Source organism: Castor canadensis, chromosome 4 (assembly GCF_047511655.1).
Source record: "Castor canadensis chromosome 4, mCasCan1.hap1v2, whole genome shotgun sequence".
Classification (NCBI taxonomy): domain Eukaryota; kingdom Metazoa; phylum Chordata; class Mammalia; order Rodentia; family Castoridae; genus Castor; species Castor canadensis.
The window spans coordinates 115,319,646-115,330,212 of record NC_133389.1 but is presented as its reverse complement, the minus strand read 5'-3'; positions in this window follow the sequence as shown (position 1 = coordinate 115,330,212).

The window sequence follows — 10,567 nt, the reverse complement described above, 5'->3', positions numbered from 1 at the left end:
ACCTGACTAAACAACTTAAAGGAGGAGAGACTTATTTTGGTTTCAGACATGTCAGCCCATAGTGCTTAGCTCCCTTGATTATAGGCCTGTGGTGAAGCAGAACATCATGATGGTGGGAGCATGTGTTGGAGGTTGCTTACCTCATGGAGGACAAGAAGTAGAGAGAATGAAAGGGCCAGGAACCAGGCAGAACCTTCAAAAGCATGCCCCAAGAAATCTCTTTTCTCCAGCTTGACCCCACCTCCTACAATTTCCATCACCTTCCAAAATAGCAACACCAACTAGGGACCATGTGGGGGACATTTCATATTCAAACCATAACATTCCTCCCCTGATCTCCACTAGCTCCTGGCTATCTAGTAACAAAAAATGCATCATTAGTTTATCTCCACGAGTTCCCAGAGTCTTAACAGTTCCAACACTGTTCAAAAGTCCAAGTCCACAGTCTCTTCTGAGACTCAAGGCTGTGAGTCCCTATAAAATAATAATAAAAAAATGTATTTCCAAGATACAATGGCATAGAGTAAATATTCCCTTCCTAAAAAGGAGGAATGGAAGCATACATTTGAGAGATGGAACCAAAGCAAGACTGAAACCCAGGAAGTCAAACACAAAATCCTATAGCTCCGTGTCTGCATCTGGACCACACAGTGGCGTAATGTGACCTAGAAATGGCTTGAGCAGCCCTGTCTGTGTGGCCTTGTCATTTTCAGTCCACAAGGTCGGTCTCTTGGACTGGCTCCAGGGACTGGCTATGATGATCTTGACCCTACTACAAGTTGCCTGGCCTCCCAAGCCTCCCTTTGAAATCTGGGTAGAAGCTTCCATGACCCCTGGAGCTCTCGCATTTTGTATCTCTTCAAAATTAACATCACATGGACAATGCCAAGCTCTACCACTAGCTTGAGCAGTAGTCACGCCCCCGTGGAACCACAGTTGCAGTGGCCTCTGAGTGCCTAGGCAGCTGAGTATGGCGAAAGGACTCCTAGAGAAACACTTAGGTTGCTTGGTGAGAGCAGGGTGTCCTGGATGTGCTGTCTTCTCAAGGGAAAGTCTTTCAAAGGAGATTTCTCTTTCATACCCTTGATCCTGCTGTGGATGGGTCTGACCAATTCCTGAGATGCCTCCAAGGCATCTTTCCTTTTGTCTCATTGCAAAGTACTTTGCTTCTTTTTGATGGTGCTAATCTCTTTGTTAGCCCCAACATTAAACAGGCTTTTCTGACAAAACTGCAAGTTTTTCAAATCTTTCTGCTCTGCTTTTTTGCTTCCAATTCTCACTATAAACCTGGGTAAAAGCAGCCAGCAATAATCACACCACAACTTAAACCCTGGGCTGCCTTGAAAGTTCCTCCAGCAGATTGATTGCTTTTAAATTTAGTCTCACTTGAAGTTTTAAGGGAGGGACAACATATAGACAAGTTCTTTGCCAGAATGTAACATGCATGGCTTCTAGTCCAGTTCCCAAAAGAGTCCCTATTCTTATCTAAAGCCTTGCAAACCTGACCTTTACTGTCTGCATTCCTTTCAGCATTCTGGTTTTTGAGTTTTCCCCAGAATCCCTCATTAAGCTCTTCCAAATCCTTCCCGTAAGCCAGTTCCACATTGTCAGGTAGCCACAGCAATGACCCCACGTCTACTGTACCAATTTTTTGTGTTGGTTAGCTTCATATCCTTGTGACCAAATGCCTGAGAAAAGCAATTCAGGAAGTAAGGACTTATTTTTGTTCAGTTTCATGGATTTCAATCCATAGTTCTTGACTCCATTGATTCTGGGTTCCTGGTGAGGAAGTAACATCATGGCAGTGGGAGCATGAGAGAGAGAGAGAGAGAGAAAGAGAGAGAGAGAGAGAGAGAGAGAATAACCTTTTAAGGTATACCCACAGTGATCTCTTTCTTCCAGCTAGACCCCACCTCCTAAAGTTTCTTCCACCTTCCAAAATAGTGCCACCACCTGGGGACATCAGCTTATTGGGGATGTTTCATATTTAAACCATAAGACTGAGGTTAGTAAGATGTCCCCACATGGTGTGATATGACTTTCATTTTGTTAATACTGAAGTCCTTAGAAACAGAATGAAGCAGAAAAGTAGGCATTAGATGAGAAACCTGTCCATGTTCCCTATTCAGGTGACAGATAAAAATGAAATTAAAGTGCTTCTTGTCCCTGGGTCACATCTATTATCTGTGATACAAGATGAAATCAACTGTACTACAAAAAAATGTAGATGCTGTTATTTCAGCAAATTAGAAAATACTTGTAAAAGTCTCCATTTGGGCATTTTAAACTAAAGTAAACAAGCTCCTAAAAAATGATTACTATATACTGTTGTTTCATGCTTTGGAAAGCACAAAGGAGACATGATTTCAGCTCATGAAGGGCTTAAAGTGTTTTGGGGAGAGAAAATAATGAAGACACTTGACAATAATATATAATGTTATAAAGCATAATGTGACACTTGGAAGTCCTTAAGTGGACTGCCCTGTTAGGGAACCATGTTAAAATGTAAAAGAGGTGGGACTCGGGACTGACTCAGCCTTGGAAGGCCAATTTGAATTGGTGTAGCAGGAGAAACAGCTTAACAAAGGGACAGTGTGGGATTAATGACAAATGAGCAAGTTTATGGACTGCAAGGAGAGCAGGTTGACTAGAGCAGTGGATTCATGTTTCAGAATTCATGTGGGATGTTTCGGATACATAAATCAGATCCAGATTCTCGTACTAGTTTTCTACTGCTGCCATGGCAAATTACCACATATGTGGCGGTTAAACAACACAAATTTATTACCTACAGTTCTATAGGTCAGAAGTCCTATTGGCTCAACGGTTTCTCTGTTTTGAACTCATAAGACTAAGGATAAGGTTTTGGCACAGTTTTCCAGACTACTTCAGGTTGTTGGTAGACTTGACTTTTGTGTGTTTATAGGACTGAAGTACCCTTTTTCTTGCTGGCTGTTGGATGGTGGTTATTCTGTTTCCAGACACCTTGTTCTTTGTGTGAGGTCCCTTCAGTTCATCTATAAAGCCAACAATGGTGGTTTAAGTCTTTTTCACACTTCCCATTTCTCCTATGACTTTCTTTTCAGCTGTATGGCTTTGATTCTTCTGCTTTTCTCTTCTACTTTTAAGGCTCATATGATGAGATTAGACCCAACCAGATAATCCACATAGTATCTTAATCTCCCTAATTTAAGCTCCCTAACTACTTTTATCTGTAATGTCTCTGTTAACATGTAAGGCAACATATTCTCAGGATCTGGGGTTTGAATGCCAAAACAGTTTGGATGCTATGCAAGCATATTTGAGAAGCATTACAGGTTCTTGAACAGAAGAGATATGTGTGGGCACACAAAGAAGGCTGCTGATAGGGCATTCCTTTGCTCACGCTTTGTTGTGGTGAACAAAGTGGGAGAAAACAGTCAAGAATAAATATATATCAGGTAATGCAGGTATGAAGAAAATAATAGGGCAGATTAGGAAGAGAAAGAATGAGAGTAAAGATATAAGGTAGCATTTAAGCAGACACTTGAAAGAAGAAAAGGTTCAATCATGTGACTATCTGGAGTAAGAGTGTTTCAGGAAATAACAAATGAACGACCCTGAGGTGGGAGAATGCTTGGGATGTTCACGGAAAATAAGTGGATCAAAATGTGAATGTGTCCTCCATGTTTTATGTATTGGACACCTAATTCCCCAAATCATATGCTAATGGTTTTTGGAAGTGGGGACTTTAGGAAGTAATGCAGATTAGATGAGGTCTTGACAACATTCATGTCTTAAGCAACATTCTCTAATCAGACCCACAGGCTCTTATACAGTTGACTCCAAGATTTTAGTATTATTTGTCTCAAGAAATTTGGACCAAAGAACAAAATAACATATTTCAAGTTCTGGGTATAGATTGCTGTGAAAAATTAACTTGTTATATGCATTTATTGACTATTGTTTATAACATAAACAAAGCTGCTTTTCTTCTATAATAAGAAGGGCTGGTAATATTGTACCTTTCTTATTTTCCACCCTCAATATTATTCTACAGTAAAGAGCTGAATATGTAATATACTGCAGAGAGGGTAATGAGCAGGATTCAATCACACATTTAAATGAATTTAAAAAAAATCTGAACCATGTCCAAGTTCTTCCATCTAGGCATCACTTAAGAATCTGTTTGTTCAGTTGAGTTTCATCTCTGCAGCTGCCAAGGCACTTCAGTTCTGCCAGCTCGATTCTCTGATTGCAAAATAAAGGGTGGTCACTTAACAGTGGCTGTGTAAAATAAAGGTGTCCTGTGAAAAGAACATTATGAGAAATCCTGATAGTAGAAAACTAGAGGCTTCCCTCTGATGCCCCCCTTAGCCTGGGGGCAGTTAATTTTGATGGGGTATTCTCACCTTCCCCAAATCTAAGCAGCCTTTGGCGGGATGTGGGTGCTTTTGGAAGACGGATGCACTTTGCTGTAGCTTACATTCATAAATATTTTTGTAGTATAATAGGTTGTCAAAACAAATCTGTGTTTTCCATTTGTGTGTGCACAAGTGTGTCAGTATGCCTCTTCATCTTTCTGTCCATCTAGAGGTAGAGCACAAATAATTTACTTCCTCATTGTGGAATTTTCCTTATGGTATAGATTTGTACAAAAGTGATTCATGAAGAGTAGGCAAATGAATAGCCATATGATCTGTGGGAACAGTTCCTATATTTTTATTTTAGTAATTTTATGTCTTGGCCAACAACCTACAGTTCCTTTGAAGTATTTTCAGTGGAAATCCCCATCTGAAGCTTGGCATTAGCTATACCATTGAACTGGAGAGGGAAAGTCAAGGTTGTCTTGTTGACAGCACAGTTGTGCCTATGGATGGGTAACATTGTGTCACAATACCGCACCAAGGTCACCAAGCCTCATCATACTTAGCTGTGTGACCCTAGGTGAGTTTCCTCACTTCTTTGAGCCTCTACTTCCTTTTTTTTTTTTTTTTTTGGCAATACCAGACTACTTCCTGTATTTTGAGTTTTCTTTGGCAGTTCAGTGAATTGAACCCAGAGCCTGTGTGATCTAAGAAGCACTCTACCACTTGAGCTATGAATCCTTTAGCTGTATTTATTAATTTGTTTTTTGATGAGGCTGGGGTTTGAACTCAAGGTTTCATGCTTGCAAAGCAGGCACTCTGTCACTTCAGCCACACCTCCAGTCCATTTTACTCTGGTTATTTGGAAATGGGAGAGTCTCATAAACTATTTGCCTGGATTGGCCTTGAACTGCAATCCTCCCAACCTTGGCCCCCCAAATAGCTAGGATTACAGGCATGAGCCACCAGCTCCCAGCGTCTACTTCCTATTTTTAAAACAAGGAAAACAATGCTGTTTCCTAGCAGTGAGTGTGAGACTTACACAAGATAATGTAAGTAAAGCGCTCAGAGCAGTGCCTGTACCTGCTAAGCGTTCTCCAAATGGTAGCCATTTTTATTATCAGTTTTCTTTGGCTTATTTCATTTTGATGGCACAGCATGTAGACTTGGCATAGAGCAGTAGTCTTTCTGGCGCATGAAAATGCAGGCCCCTAGAGGATAGCACATCAAACTCTACAACTCAATATATACCTTCCTTTGATTTTTTTCACAATATTTTTCTCTTTTCAAGTAAACCTGGAGAAAACATTTTGCTGCTTACTGCCTGAATTTGCCAGCAATTCTAGTTTCCAAGGAGATTTGAAATGGATGTATTTGTGTATGCTGATTTGCCTCAACTTTAGAAGAATTCCTCAGGGAATCCTTCAAAAGAAACAGAGCATAATGGAAAGGCTTTTTCTTTTCTCATAAGCCATAGAATGTTGTGTATGTGTGTGTGTCTTTAGTGATCTAAAAGTTACTTAGAAGTGGACAGGCAAAATGGAAAGATTTACTAATGAAAGGCTTATCTCTCCATGACTGCAGTATTATATGTCCTTTCAAATTAATTTATCTTTTTTTTTCTATTTAGAAAAGCATGGAGAGCAATTTGGATTTGTAGTTAGGGTCTTCTACCTCATCTGCGATGCTTGATGCAATTCTCCAACTTCACTATGGTTGCATCACAAAGAAGTCTAGAACTGAAGTCTGATTTCCAACTCGATAAAAACCCAATAGCACCCATGTAGTGTGTCTATTTTCAGCATGTATTCAATAATGGTTGGTTAATAATAAAGACTTTTTTCTGGTGCACAGGTTCCATTAGTACTTGGGGCAAAGGCTTGTACGTTACTATTTGAAAAATTATGGGTTTCTGAACAGAGGATGCAGCTTTCAAAGGCTCTTTGTTCTGAATCTAGATTGACTACAGCAACTCACATGACAGTGACTTCTCTGTTTCCATTTAATCAACTGCGGCTTCTAGTCTTGTAAGGAGTTGAATTTTAAATTTACAGCTCAGTGTTTTTTTTTTCACAGACTACTCATATTTTTCACACCCATTGGTAAGTGGCCAGCTTTATTTCGCAATCAGAGAATTGGGCTTGCGGAACTTAATGCCTCAGCTCAGGTTTGGTTGATTAATTCCTTACACATTGTGCATTCACTTAGCGTTGAGTGGTACAGTGTGGCGTGAAGACACAAGCTTCACAACAAAGATTGGGGTTTGCATCTAAGCTGTCTTACTAGCTTCCTAATCGCCACTAAGTTAATTCACCTTCGTGGGTTTCCGTATGGACACCTATGAAATGTCGAAGGTGGTTCTGGTGATTTCATGAGAACATGTAAGTGAAGTGCCTGCACTGTGTCTACTCCCAGATAGGAGATGCTCTGTTGCCATAAGAGACTCCCCTTCTTACTATCCAAACTGGCATTCCATAGAGCAGACTCACATAGTCCTTCTCTTTAGGAGAGTGTAAATCTAGATGGGGGTACATGAAAAGGAATAACGATAACACTACGAGTAAGCAACATCTGTGCTGGTCTTATTAAAAAAATGAGTCTGTAGATAGTTTGGGTGAAAAGAATGGTGATCACCAGGGCCCATGGTTGGCAGCCAACTTCAGCTTCTTGCTCTGGAGCTATCCCTTTGCCAATGCCTTCTGCTCCAATGGTTGCGCTGTAGTGAGACCACAAAATCTCTCATACCTGTTTGTTAATCATAGTAATTGTGTTTCTGCTATTTGTTAGTTGCGTTGGACTATTAGTGAAGAGTTTGTTTTTTCAACTGCTCCTAAACAGGTTAAATGGCACATTAGTGTGCTTTTAATTCCATTAGCTTTAATATTTTTAATTCAAAATGTATGCAATGGGCTGGGAATGCTGGGGGATGTACCCAGCCCCCCACAAGCAGATTTGTTACCACCCCATCTGCCATCCCAAATGCTAAATCCCAGGAACACCACTGCTTTGCAGTATGTTATATTTTACAAGACTTTGAGGAAAGAGAAACACAGAAAGATAGTGACAATCACTGCAGGGCTAGAGAGACAGAGAGCATAAGGTTAGAGCTAAAACTTCTAAAAAGCAACTGGAGTGTTGGAAAAAGGAACAGAGGGAAGTATTGAATACATTTACCAGGGAATTAATGAACAGGCTAAAGGTATTTATGTAGGCAGAGAGCATATGGCAAAGGGGGAAATGAATCATGGAGGAAGGCAGCAAGTCTTACCACACAAATTATTTCATCTTGAGAAATATGTGTGTGTGTGTGCATGTGTGTATATACACACAAGCTAACTTTTTTCATATATGTCTGCTTGGAAGAAGAAAAAGTTACTAAATTCAGTTCATACTATATGAGAGAGGGAAAAAAATGTCTACCAGGAGATTGCCATGATGTGTTCTTCAGTGCTGTATCTGAGCTATATCTTAGAATTCTGTAGCAATTATAAGGAGAAAGCCATGGAGCAAAGGGAGGGGTGGCAGAAAGCTGAGATCTGTATGAATACGGTAATCTTTTCCACTCCCTGGCACTTTTCTTGCCCTCCTTTCCCCCTCACTTCTTGGATTCAAGACTTGCTGTCATGCCAAGTGATTGGTGCTGCCAAGGCCCAACTAGCTTCGGGTATTGGTGTCTCTTGCAAGAAAGAGTGTGGAGAAAATGGGCAGCTGGAGAGATGGTGGGTTTTGGAAAGACTACAGCATGCATGATAGGTTTGAAAGCTTCTGCTGTGTCAGGTTGTAGACATAGGGAGGGCAAGATGAACTTGTCCCTAGTATCTCGGATAAAGAATATCTTATCTCAACTGGGTGCCCAATGGCTCATGCCTATAATCCTAGCTACGCAGGAGGCAGTGATCAGGAGGATTGTGGTTTGAAGCCAGCCCAGGCAAATAGTATGTGAGGCCCTATCTTGAAAAAAACCCAACACAAAAAAAGGTTGGTAGAGTAGCTCAAGTGGTAGAGCGCCAAGCAAGCATGAGGCCCTGAGTTCAAACCCCAGTACCACCCAAAAAAATTATATATATGTAATCTATATATCTATATCTATATCTATATGTATATATCTTGTCTCATTGAATGGGACAGAAATAAGGGAGAATATGTGGAATGAGTGAGGATGAAAGAGATAAAGCACATGAGAGGAGTCTGAGAATGCTACAAAAAGAAAAAGTGCCAAATAGGACCCAGAGCAGTTTAAAATATGGATGAGCCTAGAAGATATAAGAAAGGGCTGCAAGAACATAGGACTGCATGAGGCCGGAGGATGGCTAGGGATAGAACTACTATGCCAGTCTATGAGTGGGATCCACGCACAGTTAGGACTGAGCAGCCAGCATAACACCAGAAGCCAGAGCAGTGACACCTGTGTCAACTCCAAGGGCTAAAATTGTGTCACGCATGTTGGAACATGCCTGGAGCTGAATCCCCAGCAGAGTACTCTACATAGCTAGCTATTCCACAAGACCTGTATACTGACACTATGCCCTGCTCAGAGTCTGTATGTGAAATCATAATCCAGAAGAGAGCCTTAAAAAAAATCTCCTGACCATAAACATAGCTAAAAATCTCTAGGTTTAAAAAAAACACACAAAATAAAAGAAAAACCAACTTGTATCTGGGGAAGTAAACAACATAGAGTAATTTTATATAATCAAAAATGTACATTTAAGAATCTCAAAGAGATAAAAGAGTGAGAATATTCATATATAAAGTTGTAATTAGATATACAAGAATATGATATCATGAATTGAGAATGGCCCATTATGGGAAAGAAACAATTAGATATAACAGAAATGAAAAATAAGTTTGCTGAAATAACAAGACCCAACATAATGGACTAGATATAATCACAAAGTAAATTAGTGAGCCACCAAATTGAACTGAAGAAATATTAATATATCTAATATTTATTGAGTACTGACTATGTGACAGGCATTACTCTAAGGATTTAATATGTAAAATCTCATCTCATCCTTGCAAGAATTATATAAAGTTCAGTTCACTTTGTCACTCCCATTTTATTGTTTAGGGAATTAAGGCAAAGAGGAGACAGTAACTTGCCAAAAGTCACAGCTGGTCTTGAATTCAAGGAGAGTCCTTGCATTTAAGCCACTGCGCTGTTATACCCACTCCCCAAATTTCCCAAATGCCACACAAAGAAATAAAGAAATAGAAACTAAGAAAAGGAAAGTTAAGAGACAGGGAGTAAATCCAGAGCTAGTGAATTAAAATCTGTGTCTTAACAAATGCCCAAGTGATTCAGATGTACTTTAAAGACTGTGAGCTTTGCTCATTCCCAGTCTTTTTTCTCACTGTAGTAAAGAACAATGCTCTTCTTTGACATTTGCATGTGTCTGTGAACAATGACTTGAATTCTGGGAGAATGCCACACAACAGCACCTGAAAGGAAGGCTCTCTATTTAGTAGGCCCTAGGGCAACTTGGTAACATGGGTTTTCCTTGGGATGCCTACTCCAGATGACTAGTAATAGTTTTCCAGATTCTGAGTCTGCCAATGACCTCAGGAAGAATGAGTACTGCAGTTGATCTGATTTTAGAATTTTGATTTTTAGAACTTTTACACTTTACATTCTAAATTTAAGAAAACCATCACTTTTTAATTTGTGAAATGGGTTCAGTTCTTACAGGGTCCTTTCTCACAGTGCCATGTTTATAAGTGTGTGACATATCAATAATGTCTACACACAAAAAGATGAGACTTGCCTTTCCTCCTTTTCCCTGGTTCTGTTGCACCTGAAACATGATCGACCTTCATTTTAAGAGTTCAGAGAAACATCATACCTGTATTTCAGTGTTCAAACCCCCATTAGGAAATTCTTCCTTACAGTAACTTGTTATCTAATCCAAATTCCTGTAAAATGTGATAAAATTGATTCTTATGCTGATACTGGCTGTCCCTAAAGGCATCAAAGTGGGGACTGAGCACCATAAAGCCTAGTATAGAATGGGGCCTGGCTGGTGCATGTCTTTTGCCAGAAGAGTACTCTGTGCTTGCCTACAGGTCTGCAGGTGGGTGAGGAAGTAAGCACCCCTCTGTCATTCTCATCTTGATTCTGAACTCAGCCAAAAGCCTTTGAAAGGGAGGAATGTATGTACCATTGCCAGAGACTAAAGGAGAAACATCTTGTCTAAGCCATTCTTGCACTTACATCCTTGCAC